Genomic DNA, 19,377 nt, shown 5'->3' on the forward strand with positions numbered 1-19,377 from the left:
AAAAAAAAAAACAGCTTCCCTTGCTCTTAAGAAAATCACTTGCTAATGGAGGACACATTAGGTATGTATATATAGAGAAAGTAGATTAAGGTAGTCTGAAGGGGCAAGTTATCTGATTAGAAGCTTGGGTCAACCTTGAAGAGTCCCAACTCCTTGGCAGTGATTTTTTGTACTTATTCAGTAAGTTATATCCATGATTTGAACCTGGCTCCCCTGTACCAGCTAAGTATAGGAGACAGATTCTTTCCCTTTTAAAGAATGGAAAGAAGGGGGGAAAGCTAGAGAAAACCTTTATCTAACCCAATGTGGCAAAGACTTTGAGAGATGTTACTCCTACCACAGCAGATGACTTCCTAATTTACATATATGGCCCTAATCTCTCTCCTGAACTCCAGTCAGGCATTTCATAGAGATAGAATCACAGAATTATAGAGTTTTCAAGTTGGAATTGACCTCAGCAACCATCTAGTTCAAACTATCCTTACTACAACTGACTGATCATTTCCACTTAGAAACTCACCATGGCTAAAATTGAACTCATGTTTCAAAACAAAACTGCCCTTCTTCCTATCTTCCTTATTTGTGTGAGGATGCCACCATAATATTTAGTCACTTAGGTTTTCAACAAAAAAATATCTTTGACTTTTAACTCTCCGTCATCCTCTGTACCCTATCAATTGCTGTTATCTTTGTGATTTTATCTTTACTATATCTCTTGCATCTGTCCCCTTCTCTCAATTCACATAGCACTCCTTCCTTCTTTGGGTCCTACAATCAATCTCTCCCCTTTTTAATCCTTTCTCCATATGAGGACTAATTCAAATCCCTCTAAAGCAGAGGTATCAACCACACAGTGTTTGTATGTATCCCACAATACCCTCAAGTCAGACCCAAATCAAATTGAAATGTAATTAAGAAATATTTTTAAAAATTAATAAAATACAACAAAACATAGATAATGTTAATATTTGTTAATTGGTTAACATTTGGTTTTCTAAATCAATATGTGATCCACAGGAATATTTACATATGACTTAGCCCCGGTTTCTTTTTGAGTTTGATACCCTTTACTTTAAAGGACAGGACTGGCTATGTCACTCCCCTACTCACTAAACTGTTAGGATAAAGTACCAATTCCTCTGGAAAAAAACCTTCAAAATCTTCTTTCAGTGATCCTTCAAAGACATATATATTACTCCATCTCACTCTATGCTCCAGTCAAAATAACCTCCTTGCTCTCCTTACATCCAACTTTCTATCTCTTCTCTGTCTCTATGTCGACAAGTTTTAGGCCATATTAGGCTCCTCTTACACTCTCCAATGTTGTCAAACTGCTTTATTCACTTTTTCCAAACACTTGCTATTCCCTTTCCTTCATACATAGTCATTCCCCATGCCTAGGCTCCATTTCCTTCTGCCGTAACCTCTTAGAATCCCCATCTATATTGAAAGCACAGTTCGATATGACCTCCCTATAAAGAGGCCAGTCCTGATTCCTCCAGGTGTTACTGCTCTCTACCTATTAGGATTGCTTTGTATTACTTTGCATATACCTTATATTTATTTTTCTGTGTATGTGTTTTAATACCCTAACAAAAAAGTAAAAGTAGAAAGTAAAATCTTGAAGGCAGGGAATATTTTTTCTTCTTCTCTTTTCTATCTCTCTCCAGCAACCAGCATAGTGATTGGCATATAGAATTAGGACTGATAAATATTTATTAAATTGAAACAAATTGAATTTGGGGGTAGATAGGTGAAGGGGCAACATCCAGCTTGGGCTTGGATATTTCCATATGGAGTAATGACACCCCCACCCCTACCCAAGTGCCCTACTGGCGCTATACCGTAGCTCTCTTCTGTTCTTGATAATCCAAAAGCTTTTCATTGTACCCTCTCCAGATGGCACATTGTTTTATGGACCATTACCTGCTGTACCATTAATGAAACAGGAAGGTCTTTCCTACCTATTAATAGGCCTAACACATGGAGTCTGAGTAACATGGAGCCTGGGTCACATGGAGTTCAGTGTAGGTGGGGCTTGCCCAAGGAGGAGAGAGAACAGAGAGCAGTGAAAGCCAGGAAGGGCAGAGAGAGAAGCAACCTGTGAGTGGGTGAAGGGAGGAATTGTGTCTAAGGGAACTTGTTTTGGGGGAGGCCTAACAAAAAGAAGGTTTAATATGTCAGTGCTCCCTGGATTAGTCATGAGTACCCTGTTAAATCTTACCTCCTGGTATTCTAATGATGTCCCAAATAAATATTTTGGTTTTGCCTTTGAGGAAGAGAGTTTATTATATTTTACAACTCTACCCTGGAAATACACATGCATATTCATAGAGGCTGCGATGGGTATTGCATTACACCTGCTTCCATCCATCTATTTTTCTTGCCCTGTGTTCCCTTCCCTTGGTATTTCACATTTTTGATAGTTTAAACAGGTGCTAATGAATTTAAGTATATTTTCCCTAAAAAAAATTAAAAATGACATTAAGGAATAATAATTAGGGGCACTTTGGAAGGTGAATGCAAGGGGTATTGTGAGCTGGGGTGGTGACCCAACTTAGTAGGTTGTGTTTATGGATCCAGATGTCTGAACATTCTTTTTTGTTTTATTAAAAGCAATTGGGGTAAAGTAACTTGCCCAAGATTATGTGGCCGTTTTTTTTGTGTGGGTTTAAGTATCCGAGGCTGGAACCGATCCTGGGTCCTCCCAACTCCTGCAGGCAAGCGCTCTTACTCACTGTACCACCTGGCTGCCCTTGTCTGAACATTCTTAACCATACTCGAGGACACAATGTATCTTTTAGCTTCAGGTGAATGAGGAGGAAGAAAAGAGGTAAGACATGAATAGCATCAACTTCTTAACATTATCAGAGGGAGAGATTTCTTACCTAAAACCAAAGCCACTTCTTGGGGAGGCTAGAAGAAGCAAACCCATAAGCATGCATATGCAGTCAATCTTTCCTCTTTTGGTGTGCGGACCAGTGAGTGTGAAATGCCAGAGAGTATTTCAGAGATGGACCCAAATTTCATTTGAATGACACAAAAATATCAAAATAGTATTTGTTGGAGGAAGATAGAGCACCAGTTCTGGAGTCAGGAGGACCTGAGTTCAAATCCAGCCTCACATACTTACTAGCTATGTGACCCTGGCAAAACAACCCCAATTACACCTCAAAAATAGTATTTGTGGGTCAGAAGAGAGAGCCTAAGAGAGAAGATCCAGGACACACAAAGATTTAAGTAAGAGGAAAACCAAACCAAACCAGAACTTTGCTGGTCCCTTTACTCTCTCTCCATTCCTTCTCCCTAGAGGCATGATGCCACTATAGAGTTTTATTCAGCACTCTCCCCTTGCATTTCTAAATGACTTGGCTCCAATTATGTCCCTAGAGAGACTTCTCCTAAATCTCACATCCTCATTCAGAAATATTAATCTTAAGTTAACCTAAAGGTGTCTTTGCTCATTTTTCTCCCATTTTTAGTATAGTGTATCAGACACTAAGTTAAACAAAATGAATCTCTGTATGGAGTGAGAAATTGATTATTGTGACTTGTAAAATATCCCTACTCATAATCTACCTGCTTTGTGATTGATTATTTGGGTATAATTAAAGTGAATTTAGGCCTGGAGGGACCTTGAGGTTCACTTGATTTTACAGAGGATTCTCAGAAATATTCATATTTCATATTTCATATTCCTCTTGTTTGGAACCTTTTTAAAATATTCATATTTCAAAATGACATGATCAAGATCACCCAGGTCACAGTCAGGAAATGAACCCAGGTCTCTTGATTTCAAGGCCAGTTCCCTCTCCACTTCAGCAAGGATGAAATATTCCACTTTGACTAGTTCTTTCCCAATATTATGTGATCTTTATTGTTGCATTAAACTTTTTGCAACACTTCAATAATGTTGTAATGCACAATATTATCTCAAAACTGATTGAAAACATGGTATAAATAAATGAGCTGATGCATAGAGGAATGGGAATTAATCTTCATTCTCTGCTGCTCTTTAAAGGTATTACTATAACTCACAGAGGCATTTCTATTCCATCAGGTATAAAATTATTCATCATTTCTGGGATGCATATTATATCTGCCATAGTTTCTCTCTGAAATAATTTGGCCATTCATTCCCAGATCAGATATTGAAAAAAAAGTGACTATCTCCTAATACCTTCTGTGATATTTAAATACTTCAAAGATCTAAGTTTTCATTTGATTTGGGGAGACATTCCCATCAGCAATATGGATCTTAACCTTTCAGTTCATTAGAATACTATCATTATGGGTTACTGTGGTTTAAAAATCATCATATCATAGGACCAAACTCCTGGAGGTGGTCATCTTCAAACTGGTCCTGGGATATTAGGCATAAAGTCTGTCTCTGCTAATACTTGAAACATTTCTATTCCTCAAATTCCAGGAGAGGAAATAATTTCTTAGGTAAGGAGCCACTTCCTATTTTTATTACAGTAGTTAAACACAACCAAAATGATTCTTCTGCAGCAATAAAAAAAAACTGTCTACATGGTTGGTTGACTCTTTGGGACTTATTATACCCAACTAGTAAACATTTTCTTAAGAATCTCAGGGAGAAACTAACCAGGCATCACAGGTGAGTAATTTTCACTTCCTACTAGAGAATATCACTGGATAGTCTTGTTTCATTGAAGAAAGCAATTAGCTTTCAGTGTACTGGAAAGAAGAGAACAATTTCACAGACTAGTGGAGCTTAGTGTCCTATTTGGTGATGTCAGCATGTAGAAAGAACTATTTTCCCCATTCTTTCAGAGCCATCATAATCAGTGGGATGTTAACATGACACAGCAGGGACAGGCACTTTTACTGACAATCTCTTAACAAACGGAATTCATTATGCTGAGAAATCCTTCAGTGGTTTAAAAAAATGCACGTCAGCATCTTCTTTTCCAAGTGAAAGAGAGCTTGATATAGTATTTAAAGCAAATGAGCCAAGTTCTTACATTATCAAATGGCTGTCATCAGTGAATATTTACTCAGCAGACTGACTATGTGCAAGATACTATACTAGCACTGGAGATACGACGAACAAAACATTGATTTGGCTCCATTGGTATCCATGTAACTTAGAATCTTGCAGGGGAGAGAGGACAAAATGTATACAAAAATGGTAGTTCTTCACAGATATTATCTCATTTGATCTTCACAAGACTCTGCTAAGTTAGTGCCACAATACTATTACTCCCATTTTAATGGAGGGAAACTGAGACTGAGAAATGTCACCTAACTTGTCCAGGATCATGAAGCATGGGACTGGAATAGGATTTGAATCCAGATCTAATACCAAACAACACTACTTTTCTAAAATAAATGTAATACAGCATTAACTTGAGTGGTACTCAGGTTGGCAAACTTAATCCAGTCTGTTGCCTTTTATTTGTATTGCCCAGCAGTCTAGAAGCTAAGCATAGTTTCATTTTAAAATACAATAAAACTTTATTTTAAAATGTGAAAACCTGCTTAGCTCAAGGGTAAGGCTGTATAAGAACAGGCAGCAGCCTGAATACAGTTCTTGGGATATTTTTTTCCAACCCTTGAAGTGTCACAGAAATTCAGGGAAGAAAGGGATCACTATGGACTAAGATGCTCAAGAAAGGTTCCAAACAAGAGGAATTTGAGGTTGCCTTGAAAGGAGGGTAGGATTTCCCATGGAATCTATTTATTTGGATGAAGCTTATGAATATGGTCAGTTCCACGAATACATTTCCAAGGGTTTGACACAATGTGGACATATCCAAAGCCTTCACTAGACTCAGCCACTGATATATGACTAGTCAAGATAATCAGCTAGCATTTATTAAGCACTTGCTATGTGCTAGGAACTATGTTCTATACTGAAGATAAAAAAAAAAGACAAAAATAGTCCTTGAAATCTAGGAGTACACAGTCTGCTAGGAGAGGCAACATGCAAACAACTATGTACAAACAAGATAAAACAGAATAAAATAGAGATAATCTCAGGGAGAAGGCAAATAGTATTAGGGGCCACAGGACTCTGGGTAAGCCCTTCCCTGTAATCCAGTATAACCACTATAAAATGGTTATAGTAGTTAAAAATTGAAAATGCATTCTAATTCATCCAAACAAATTTCTCCTGTCAGATGTGCTTTGTGAAAGAGGTTTATTTAAGTGGCAAGAAAAACAATAAGGAACAGCAGAAGAAACGTTTCTGGAAAGTCATTTCCTTCTGTATATCAATTAAAAAGCATCCCGCTCTGATAAGAAATACCATGTTGGCTTTATACAAAATGAGTGGTAGTGAAAATGGAATGGAACTAAAGAGATTTAAATGTGTATTATCAACAGGCAAACATATGTGTTGAATTGTTTGCAATGGACATTAGAATTATGGCATAACAAGGAAGTTAACACAGCACCTGTTCCTTTCTCATTAAATCATAGAACCATACAGGACTATTTTCTTTCTTTAGGAGAATTCCGGTAAAGGTGAGTAGAAAATGTTTGTTTTTCCAACAGGTAGCAATCTTCAGCAATCAACATATTGAAAAACATACTGTAGCAAACCTAACCACGATTCTGCAAACTGTGGTCTCACAGACAGATAAAAGACAGCTCCTCAGGGAATGAGAAGGATCTGATTCAAAATTCGGCCTTTGACATCTACTAGCTGTGACCCCAGACAATTCTATTAATTTCTTAAGCACCTCCCTCCAACTAGCAACAAATAAATTGATAATTTGCATCAAGCCCTCTACACTAATGAAATCACAGGTATGGGTCAAAAAAATTTCATTTCTTTAATTAATATTTTTCAGTTGTCTTCAGATGTGACTGCATCTAATGAATAGCAAATGGTTTGCTAGACATTAAATCTTTCCCCAGTGATTGATCCCAAAGGGAAAACAACTTTGATTATGATGATGACAATCTTATACTGTGATCTGGCTTTAATAGTCTTTCTCTTTGAAGCAAGCTTCCCAGTGAAGCCCCCGAGCTTCCTAATGAAGCCCCCAACCTCATTAAGTTTCCCCTGTAAAAGGGTTTCATAAGCTTTAAAGCACTGTACAAACGTAAGCTATTATTATGCTTCCTTATCATACCAGTGGAGTCCATGAACTCAACTGGTATCTGGACAATGTCAAGAGGATGGGAAGAAAGCTCCCTAGTGTGGGGAGTCAAGGAGGCCTGATTCAGGACTCAGACGATGTGCCCTATAGAAGGCCCTTCACGACACGGCTTTTTGTTAAGCTTGTTCCTTGGGTCTTTTGTTATGTTGTTTGAGTTCTGAGATCAATAGGCTCTATCCCAAGATTTTAGTTATTGAGAGCCAAAATATTTAATTCAGCACTCAGGTATCTTTGGGTGGTCAGCTCTAAACATGATGTCTTTTGATGACTGCAACTTTGGCTTTGAAGTCTGCTCTCAATTGTATCCGTTTATGACTGAGGCTGCATTAGGAGGTACATGAGGCCTAGATCAAAGGTTTTGCCCTAAGACTTAAGTCACCTAGTTAACAAATCCTTATCAAAATTATCTATTCTGTGCTACTTCCAGGATATAACAGACTAAGGTAATGAATGATAAAAAATCTTGAGTACCCTTCCTTTCTCTCATTTGCTCTATAAAAACCTTGTACTAAGAATCAATAAATGGAGTTCATAGTTCTTCCTTGAACTACCCACATGGTCTGGTCATTTCTTATTCATGTCTCCGACCATGCTTAGTACTGGACACTGAATAGCCCACTGCACCCTAGTATGTTGGGTAGGCAATTTGTGGAGGATTTATTGGAGGACATATGCAAAAGTGACCTAGGATATAAGGTATAGACAGGTTGAAATATGCATCACTGCAGAGGAAATTCACATCACTGAGAACACAGGTTGAACAAAAGAAGTTCTATTACTTCCCATTTCTTCCCGTAAAGACTGTAACTTAAATTATTCATCTATTTTTCTTCTGCATTTGGTGTGTTTTCTCATTTTATTATCCTCTCCATTTTACCACACCCATAATCAGTCAATAAACAAGCACTCATTAGCATTTGCTATGCTCCACTGTGCTAAGTTCTAGAGAAAGAACTTTACCACAACCCTTGCCCTCAAGGAGCATATATTCTGGTGGAAAAGAAAACATATAATTTACTTCATACAGATAAGAAGAATAAGGCAATTTGAAAAGGGAAGGCATTAGCAGCTGGGAGAACCAGAAAAGGCCTCCTTCAAAGAGTGGGATCAAAATTGCTGATTAACCTATTCCCCAAAATAACTCTGTCTTCCAACTTCCCTAAGGTTCATCACTTTCCAGTCCTTGAAGTGTTGAAGTCATCTTTGACCGATCCTTTCATTCATATCCCCAGCCCCATACTTAGAATGACAACCATAGAATCATAAAATGTTAGTTATTTACATATCCCCCTTTTGGAATATATGTTCCTTGAGGGCAGGAGCTATTTTGACCTTTGTATCTCAAGCACATAGCACAGTAAAGCTGGCATAACCTGGCACATAGTAAATAAGTGATGGATGTTTATTCATTCACTGACTAAATATGGAATTATTTGGGATAGAGAGAGATTTGAGGCAGGGAGGTCAATTAGGAAGCTATCATACTATTCCAGATGCTTGTTGAATGAGGCCCTGAACCAGGGCTTTGCCTTTATCAATGGACAGGAGATGTATAAGAGAGATGTTGTGAAGTTAGAACAAATGAGATTTGGCCATGGATTGGATGTGGAGGGTGAGTGAAACTGAGTCCCTGAAGATAGCACTGGGTAACTTGTGGGATGGTAGTACCCTGGACAGCACAGAGCAGTTTAGAAAAAAGGGAGGTTTGGGGAGGAAATAAATAAATCCTTTTGGGCATGTTGAGTTTCAGATGCCTAGGGGACATCCAGTTCTAGTCTTGGGAGGCATTTGGCAATTTATGGCTGTTACTCAGTAGAAAGAATAGGGCTGAATAGTAGACTTGAGTATCATTTGGATAGATTTATCCTCACTTCCACTGCAATGCTTTTCAAATGTTTCCACTTGGCTCTATCAGTAACTCCTCACATTATACATGTATAAAACAGAATTCGTCATTTTGCTCCCCCAAATATCACCCTCTCTTCCAACTTCCTTAGTTCAGAATATCCCCATTCCTGAAAGCTCTTTAATCTAGACCTTGCCTTCATGGCTTCTCTCTACCCTACTATGAATAAGAACCATAGAATGTGAGAACTAGAAGGAAGGGACCTTAAAGATCCCAACCAGTCCTCTTATTTTACAAATGAAGATACTGAAACTCTGAGAGATAGAATGACCTGTTCAAAGTCACAAACCCCTTCAAAGAATGACAAATCTAGGACTGAGGCAAGTCTGATTTCCAGAGCTTTTTCCAGTTGTCCAGGGCCAACCAAGTGACCATGGACAGACATCAAATGATGGTTGATACTGATTCTTCTCCCTTTCCCCAAATCTCCCCTCCTCCCACCTCTCATAGGCTTAACTCTGGGGGATTCTTACTTCTCTGTGTTACCCTCAGGGTTTACTATTTTTAGTATCTTTTTTCTTTTCCTTTGGGAGAGAACATCCTGGGAAACAAGGGATGGTTGCTATGGTACATAAATAAAAATTAAATTAGCAAGCAGGAAGAAAGGCAAATCAGTGAAGTCAGGAAGGAAAGCAAGGCCTCTAGTGATTTTGCTTTACTTGGTGGAGACCCGGAAAGAGGGGAAAGGAAAAACTTAACAGAGGATGTCCTGTCAGAGCTCTTAACGGTCATAGTCCTTGAACGGTATCTTACCTCACCATGTGTTGCCATCTTCCATTATTTTCCCTTTCATTTCTCTATCCATTTTTACTGATGGGTTTTGTTTTTACATTACAAACATTTTCAAATTATCCCCATTCCATAAGAGGTCTCTTGTAACAAAGTAAAAGTATCACGTAAAACCAACAACACAATGACCTCATCTGAATGTGCATACAGCATTCCACATCTGTTGCATCCACCATTTTTTTAAATTAATAGACATCTATTTTGTTTGTCCCTCCCCTCAAATCATTCAAAAACTGACAAAAAAACCCAACAAACCCAAATTCCTTTAACAGATACACAGTTAAGAAAAACAAATGACTTCATTGACTGTATACAATTTCTGTCTCTCCTATTTGCCTATCAAACACCAATCTAGCCTCTCTCTCTCTCTCTCTCTCTCTCTCTCTCTCTCTCTCTCTAATCTTCTATCTGTCCATTTGTCTGCCTGTCTTCTTGTCTGTTCATCTATGTGTCAGTCCAACTATCTACCTATCTCTATCCATTTAATGCCTGTCTACCTGTCAAGGTCTGTCTATTTGATTTGATTTTGTACCTTAAATCTCTGAGGAATCACTGATTCCTCTGGAATCAGGAATATTCATTATATTGATCACAGTTCTGACAGCATTCAAAGTTATCTGTTTTCACAATGCTGCTGTTAATATCTAAGTTCTTATGGTTCTGCTTATTTCACTCTGATTTAAAAAAATCTTCAAAAATGTTTGTTTATAATGTTAATGTTATAGTATAAGTTTTTCTGTTGGTTCTGCTTAGTCAGTTCATATATGCCTTTTCATATATCTTTAAAATCATCTGCTTCCTTATTTCTTACATTATAGCATTATATTACATTTATATATCACTTCTTATTCAGTCACTTCTTAATTGACAGGCATCCTTTTAGTTTCCGTATTTTTTTGCCTTCTTAAGATGAGCTGCTATAAATATTTTTATACATATAGGACTTTTTTTTCCTATTACTTTAATCTCTTTTGGGTATAGGTCTAGCAGTGGTATAGCTAGGTCAAAGGATATTTGCTAATTAACTTATTGTACATAATTCTAAATTTCTTTCCAGAATGGTTGGACCCATCCACAATTCTACCAATAGTACATCAAAGTGCCTATTTTCCCACAGCCTCTCCAACATTTATCATTTTCCTTTTATATCATTTTTTCTAATCAGATGATATAAGACAGAATCTCAGAATTAGTAGTGATTTACAGAATTTCTTTTTCATAAGGCTATAGCTAACTCCAGTTTCTTCTCTTGAGAATTGCCTGTTCAGATCCATAGATTATTTATTAATTGAGAAATGGGTATTATAAATTTTAATCAGTTTTTTATATATCTTGGAGATGAGATTTTTATCTGAAAAACTTACTGCAAAAATTTCCCCAAATTATTTTCCTCTTAATCTTTGCTTTATTGGAATTGCTAGTATAAAAACTGTTTTAATATTATGTATTAAGAGTATCCATTTTCTCTTCTGAGATCCTCTCTATCTTTGTTTTTGTCCTAAGCTTTACTCCTATCTATAGATCTGATAGTTAACATTTTCCCTTGTTCCTCAATTAGTTTATAATGAGATATAATATATATCAAATATCCATTTGGAGCTTATTTTTGTAAAAAGGTGGTAGGCATTGGTCTAAATGTAATTTCTTCAATAATACAGTCTGATTTTCTAAGCAGTTTTGGCTAAATAGTGAGTCCTTGTCCTAATAACTGAAGTCTCTGTGTTTACTGAATACTAAAGTATATGAGAAACATTTGCTGTCATGTATTGTGTCCCTAATTTTTTCTGCTGATGCATCTCTCTGTTTTTTAACCAAATTATTTTGAGAATGACTGATTTATAATATAGTTTGAGATCTAGCACTGATAAGTCATCTTTGTTCCCACTTCTTTCCATTATTTCCCTTGACATTTTTGACTTTTTTAAACATCCATATGATTATTATTTGTCCTAATTTTATAAAAAACAGAGAGATCCTGATTAGTACAAATAGCTCCTGTGAAATGTGAAATTTATTTGAATTCACACTGCATATTTCCATTGAGTTGGAACCATTTATAATATTTTACAAAAGTATAATTTCAAATAATAAAAATTTGAATAAATGTGACTGCTTTATGGAGTTCATTATTCTTATTAATCAATTCCTAAGCAATTCTTTGTAGTGTGATTTGTATGACAATTGATAAGTAAATTAACTTAAGTAGTAAATTTATTTTTATTATGACTTACCCTACCCATGAACAACTAATATTTTCCCATCATCTACGTCAGGGATGGGAAACCAGTGGCCTTGAGGCCACATATAGCCCTGGAGGTCCTCAACAGTAGCCCTTTGAATCAAAATTTCATGGAACAAAGCACTTAATGATAGGATTTGTTCTGGTAAACTTGGACTCAGTCAAAAGGCTTCACCCAAGGACCAAGAGGGCCACATGTGGTCTCCAGACTGCATGTTCCCAACCCCTGATCTAGGTCTATCTTTGTCTTTCTAAATAGTAGTTTGTACTTGTACTTATATAGTTCTTGTGTGTATCTTGGAGGTGGAGTCTCAAAGATTCTATAATTCTAAAGATATTTTCTCTACATAGCTAATGCTGGATTTTACTGGTATTTTCTAAGATGCTTATTTGTGTGAATTTACTTTGTATCTTTCAGATTTGCTGAATGTCTATCCTTATCTTTCCTAGTATCACCATGGTCTCATAGAAGGAATGCCAGACTTCAAAGTAGGAGACATAAAATGCAAGATGGTATTGTTGTATCTGGGGTTTTTTGTTTGTTTCTAAAATATTGTTTATTTATCTCCATCAACTAGCAAAGGATCTTGAACAGATTAGGCTCTTAATAAATGCATGTTGAAATCAAGTACAAGTCAGCCCTGTCACCATTTTGACTCTGAAGAGATGACAACATCTCTGGGTCTATTTTCTCAACTGTCAAATGAGGAGAGTAATACCTGTACTGCAAGGCACAGAATCGCAGCCCTGCGGGAATCTTGGCGTTGTTTTTTTTTGTTGTTTTGTTTTGTTTTTCTTCTCATTGAACCATACCTCAGCAACAGTCACCTTTAACAACAGACCCAACATGTACTTGCCCAGGCTTTGGTTAAAAACCTCACTTAAGGGAAATCTCATTGATATGAATAGAGAATCTCAAATGAGATTATGTATCTAAAATATTTTGTGAGAAGTTAAAGAAAGTCTATTGAAATGGGCATGTTATCATAATTTGTATCTTCACCTCATGTTTCCTCCCACCACACTTTTTAGTTCTTCCCCTAGATTGCCAAATCTTTAAGGTGGTGACTGTGTCTCATTCATATTTTACACCCCTGCTCCTCGTGCTGTGCTCATTAATATTTAATAACTAGCTCACTAAAAAAAGTATTCACAACCCACTTTAAGTTTAGTCTGCATTATTAACATTTTTCCATAACTTTCTTAAATATAGACAATCAATAAAACAAGTCAAGTCCTGACTCATAGCGTTTGCCAATTTCTGAAGTGTAAATGCATTGAAAAGAAAGGAAGGAAAGAAGGAAAAAAGGTAGGAAGGGAAAGAGAATTATTGCTCTTGGCAAGCAGCTCTGATGTGCTTAATTACATTTAAATTTTTTAAAGGGAGGTGGGAAAGGAAAAAAAAAAAGATTATGTTCACCAGGAAAATGCCCAAAGGAATCTTTCAAAGGAAAAACAAAAACAAAAAACAAAACAAAACAAAACTCTGCCCTTCTCTCTTATGCAATCTATGCCTATTTTATCTCAAGTTGGCCTAATAAGAACTTAGCTTTCTGCTTGAGTCATGTCCCCTCCTATAACTTCATCAAGAATGGGTAGAGAACACTTAGTCATCTTTGAAAGCCTAACATTTTGGCCCAGTTCTTGGGCTTATTCTTGGAGTAGGGAATGATGAAAACATTACTACTCATCATTCATAGACTATGTACAGACCACTTAGCCTTGATCGTGCGTTAGGGTAATTCTCGCAAAATGACAACTTGATTTAAATCATTTAGTCAGGCAAACACAGTTCTGGGAACACCCTGCTGAATCCATACAAGAATTAAAGGTCTGGTGATGGATGAGAGAGCAATATCTAATTGGTGTTTTAATAAATATATTCTGACTTGGTAATCTACTCAGATTTATCAGCAGAAAATACCCCTGTCCAAATCAAATTACCAAGGTATGGTATAAAAACAATGACAAATGTCTTATACAGAATTGGCTGCCACGTTGGGTGCTGGCAGTAGGAAGACAGAAACAAGATTTATTTGTGTTTAGAACTGTTTTCAAGATGCTCACTGCTAAACAAACACCTTGAAGGAGGTGGCTAGTCAATCAGGTTCCTTACTTTAAATTGTCCTAGGTGGCTGCCTTTAGTTATCTTCTGAGTCATCTGAACTAAGCATTTCTCCCCTTGAATGAAATCCGGCTTGGAGAGGTTAAGCCTGGTAGAAATATAAAATGGAAAGGGACTGAATGACATGGGAGGAACCAAAAGACAAGAAGAACAGCTATCTGATGGAGGAGGCCCTAGAAAGTAAAAGAAGAATATGAAATTAGGGCTGACTACAGAACCTGCAGAACTGCTCCCTTTCCATGTCTAATTAAGTTAAAGGTAACACCTACACTTGGAGATACTTGACCCAACTCTTTTACACTAGCTGAATTCAGCAAATCCAGTAAATATTCACTTGAGTGCCTACTCTGCACAGTTGGGGGTAAAATGACATGTTGCTGTTGTGTGGGGTATGGGGACCCCAAAAATCCCCTGCCCCCCAAAAAATTAAAAGTCAGAAGTATCTTGAGGAAATGTAATGGTAATTTGAAGATCCTTTTGTGTTGGCAAAGGTAGCAGGTACTTAGCACTTAGTAATTGATCAAACCTCTTTTGGGGAGAAGGTATGAACTCCTGTCTCCTGTTATTGATGTAACAGGAAGGGGTTGGCTGAAGCAGGAAGCTAATGCTGTGTATATAAGAAAAGCCCCAGAGAGGCACAGTCAGAATTTCTTGGGACAAGCATCTGGTGGCAGAGCAGCTACAGAAGAATGGAGAACTGAGCCAGAATTTCCTGAGAACTTGTGATGGTGGAGCTTCTTCTGAACAGGAGCCCAGGAACCCAGGTGACAGAAGAGCCCAGGAAAAGGATGATGGGGATGCTGAGACTTTGTCTGTTTGTGGCTTGGTTGAGCCTTGAATTCCCTGGAGCAGAAATTGTGAAGGATCTGACATGGACCAGACCCTGTGGACTTCAGTGTGGAGCAGGACCTGCCCAGAGGGCTGATCAAGGAACCAGAGCTGTCTGCCACTGAACCCAGGTGACAATCTGGTGAATCCAGGTAGAATCTGGGACCATGGAAGGGGATCCAGGGAATCTGAAAACCGGCCTGCAAGTCAAGATGAAAAGACCTCTCCCTGGGTAATGAGTAATGATGAAATTGTAGTTTACTAGTGACCTAGGTGTGTAGGGTTTGTGTATGATACTTAGTAACTGATTGCTGAATAAGTGACTGATTGAGTTAATCAAGTGAGCCCTGAGTGGAAGACTTTGAATAAGTGACTGATTAATAAGTGACCTAGTTGCCCCATGAGTGAAAGAATGACTATTGTTCTTTGAGATGATTGTTCTTTGTTCTAAATATTGTGACCACTTTGTGTAATGCCAAACAAAGACAACTTCCCAAGGTTCAAAATACCAGCATAGGTGCTCTCCATTTTATTCAGTGACAAATTAAGAACAGAGAGAATCAAAATATACCATAATTCAAAATACAGCATTTACCAAGTGTAATTCAATAATCTCCAAGTACTACCCCACCCCTGGACATTACATTCATTTACTCAATCACAAAGTCCCTCTTCTAAATACTTCGAACCACCCCTAGGCTGTACATTCATTTAGTCAACCACAAAGCCCCTCTTCTCAAATGGAGATTAGTTTCCAATCATAAGTAAAGTACATTCATTTGTTCAATCACAGAGCACAAAAAAGTCAAAAGTTCCCACCCTTGGATTTCAACTGAATAGGCCATCTACCCCAGAGTTACAACAAGTTAATACCCAGAGAGGTCTTTTCTTCATCTTGACCTGAGGCAAGTTCTCAGCAATCTTTGGTCCTGGGGAGACAAAGCTTAGGAAGGCCACAAGATACATTGCCACTGTCTTCATTAATTCATTCTCTGTCTGCAGAACAGTCCTAGGACCCCTGAAAACATTAGCAAAACCCTCTTCCAGGATTTCTGTGAACATACAACAAGAAAATCCTTCTTCAGAGCTTCTGAACCAACATCAAGGTTCCAGGACCTCTGCAACAACAGCACTGTCCTTGACCAGTGGACAGTATTCACTCTCGGTGTACAGAACAGTCTCAGGAGGTCTGAACCAACAGCAAGGCTCCAAGGCCTCTACAACAACAGGACTGTCTTTCACCAGTGGACAAATCTGGCAAAACAACATCAAAACAGACAAAGTACCAGTATAACAGCCATGTCTCCTCAGTCCTTGGCAGCTCTAGATGGCAGCTCTCAAAAGTCCTGGGCAATTCAAAGTAGCGCTTTGCAATCCTCTCAGTCTCTGCCTCCAAGATGCTGCTTCCAAAAAATTCTTCTGCCTCTCTCTTTTCTTGTGTCTCTCTAAATATATGTCACCAGCTCCTCCCAGTTCGTCCCTCTCTTTTCACGTCAACAAGTCCATCCCACAAGTGGGATTCACAAGCTCTGGGTTTTAAGACAATCAATCCAAAAACCAAGCCAATACAGGGGGATCTTTAAATTCCATTACTATTATGCTTTGGTGAAAACTATGTGGCCATTTTAATGATAAGTTGTTGTGAACATTATATTGTAATTTTCTGTGACAAGTTTGAATATTGTGAACGCTGTACCTTGATTTTCTGTGAATGTTTTGCTTTGTTATGGAATAAATAGTGTTCACTATACTGTGTAATCAGAACCTTAAAAACTGTTCACAGTAGCATTCTTCTGGAATGCTTCTGTGCATGGCATTACAGGAAGGAAAAGGAAGTTTTATTCAGTTCTCTTGAGAAGAGGGCATCCCTTCCACCAGTAAGAACCAGCAGAATGAGACTTGTTGAAGAAGACAGTACAAGAATTAGACCCTAACACAGTCAAGCTCCCTCCTCCACCCCCCCTCCCATCCCATCAGACATTGGCTGGGAGGCGGGTTTACAATCTGAGTGCAAAATCTCCTCCAATGATAATGAACAAGGAAATAGGGGATAGCCAATCCAACTGGACCTATCCTTATTTGGCAAATGCCAAAGTGAACTAAGGGGAAGGGCTCTAAGATATTCCTAAAATTTCTGAAGGGCTTAAGGCTGATTGACAGTAAGGGAAGAAGGAAGGGTCCTAGGTTATGTGATTTCTTAGGAAACCCTGGACTCAGGTCTTTCCAGTGTTAACAAAAGCCTGTCTCTGGTTTCGAGACAGTCTCTCTCCTTTTTCCTCATTTTAAGGAGTCTTCACAGAGGGTGCAGAGAGAGAGGGTACCCCACTCATTGTTGTTTTATCCTTTGTTCTCAAAGAAGGTCAGTGATATAAGGAGGATGATGTCTTGACACGGATTTAAGTGAGACAGAGCTGCACAAAGTTTTCAGCCTCATTCTCTCCTCCAGTAATCTAAATACAGTGGCAAGACATAAACCAGGATGATTGGCAATGGCTCAATGGGGTAACTTTGGTCTTTATAAATTAAGGTCTTTCCTAGATTATTTTTGTCCTCAAGGAGCTTGCTGACTTTGGGAGAATGTGAGCTCTTTAAGGGTAGGAACTGTTTCACTTTTGTCTTTACATAGCTAGAACTTAACATAATACCTAAAAAATATAAGATATTTTTTTTTGCTTTTTAACGGATTGATTCCTATAAAGGAAAATATGGGAATTTACAAATAAGGATGACATGAAGAAAAATATGGCAAGCAAATTACTTCCTCTCTCTTTTTTTGTTTTGTTTCTTTTTTCTCATTGTTCACTCCATTGGTTATAATCCTTCTTTACAACTTGACTAATGTTTAATGTGAAGGTATTTGTAGATCCTATATTTGATTGCATGCCGCCATGAGGACAAGGGGGGAAGAGAGAGAGGGAGAGAAAATTTGAAACTCAAGGGATTGTAGAACTGAATGTTGCAAACGAAAATTAAATAAATATTTTTTTTTAAAGAAAAATATGGCAAGGAGCCGAGGAGAGATCTATATAAGGGATTTTAGAAAAAAATATGAGGAATGAGAGATAGCACTGCTGACTAAGGCAGGAGAGAGGGGAGGGGAATCAGAAAATGCTTTGGGGAGGAGGTTGTACCTGACTTGCTTATTTCTCCCCTAAATGTCTAATATATCACCTGGATCCTGTAAGATAATGAAAGATATACTAAAACCATTACACAATCTACTCTTTGGGTAGACTGAGCTCCTTTGAAAGTTGCATCAGAGGAATTTTATTAACAAAAATTTATCAAGCATCTGCTACTTGCACAACACTGAGCTAGGTACTAGGGAAGATAGAAATGGCAGATAAGAAATAACCTTTTCTTTTATGGAACTTACTGTCTAGGAGGTGGACTGAATAACAAACCTGATAACTATATGTGAGATGATTTGTGCATAGAAGTGCTGATTAAAATATGCAAAGATACACATTAATTCACCACCACTAACAACCACAACTACAAGAAGACCTAGCATTTATTTAAATGTTCAAGCTTGCAAAGAGCTTTAGATATATTATCTCATTTGATCCTCACAACAACCCTGGAGGTAGATGCTACTATTATCCTCATTTTACAGATGGGGAAACTCAAGCTGAGAAAAGTTAAGTGACTTGTCCAGGTCACATAACTTCTATGTGTCTGAGACCACATTTGAACTCAGATCTTTCTGACTCTAACTCCAAAATTCTATCCATTGCACTACCCAGCTGACCAATATTTGAGTGTTTTCTGTATGCCATAGTAATCTTCCTAAGTTTTAGTATCAGAGACTTCTTGGAGAAAAAAACTTTTCAGTCGTGTTTTAAATGATGGATAACTCAAAAGCCCAAAATGTAAGGGACAGTAACTCACACACACACACACACACACGCGCGCACACACACACACACACACACACACACACACACACACACACACACATATATATATATATATATAATGTCCACTCTTATTCTCTTGAACCTTTGTCCTGCATCACCAATTGCCAATTGGACAGTTCCCATTTTAAAATAAAAAAAAAATTAACTCAACATTTTCAAAATGGAAGTTATCATGTCTTTATTTTCCCTCCTTTAATTAAATATTATTTTTCCTCTCCTTCCCACATCCCTTATTGAAGAAAGAAAAAAAAGAAAAAAACTAGAAACTTACAGCAAACATTCATAATCCCTTTGCAGCCTTATCTAAAGATATGCTTCTCATTCTGCAGCCTAATTCCATCACCTCTCAGTAAGGAGTTAGCATGTTATCTCATTAATTCTGGAATTATGATTGGTTATTGTATATATCAGAATTTTTTTCAATTGTTGTCTTTACA

General features: G+C 37.6%; 1 protein-coding gene and 1 long non-coding RNA gene across 4 annotated transcripts in view; one reads left to right on the top strand and one right to left on the bottom strand.

Annotated features, from left to right (window-relative positions):
* Positions 1-19,377, bottom strand: part of KCTD16 (potassium channel tetramerization domain containing 16) — a 342,484-nt gene that overhangs the window by 55,750 nt on the left and 267,357 nt on the right. The window lies entirely within an intron of this gene.
* LOC138172586 (uncharacterized) lies at positions 14,449-16,768 on the top strand. Of its 2 annotated transcripts, none has more exons than XR_011171164.1 (2): positions 14,449-15,252; positions 16,023-16,768. It is a non-coding gene; the product is annotated as an uncharacterized lncRNA (long non-coding RNA). The 2 variants fall into 2 exon arrangements; XR_011171163.1 differs by having other exon boundaries at positions 14,449-15,172.

Source organism: Petaurus breviceps, unplaced genomic scaffold (genome assembly GCF_028583685.1).
Source record: "Petaurus breviceps papuanus isolate PSGF00001 unplaced genomic scaffold, PetGlider_PUasm1.0 551, whole genome shotgun sequence".
NCBI lineage: Eukaryota > Metazoa > Chordata > Mammalia > Diprotodontia > Petauridae > Petaurus > Petaurus breviceps.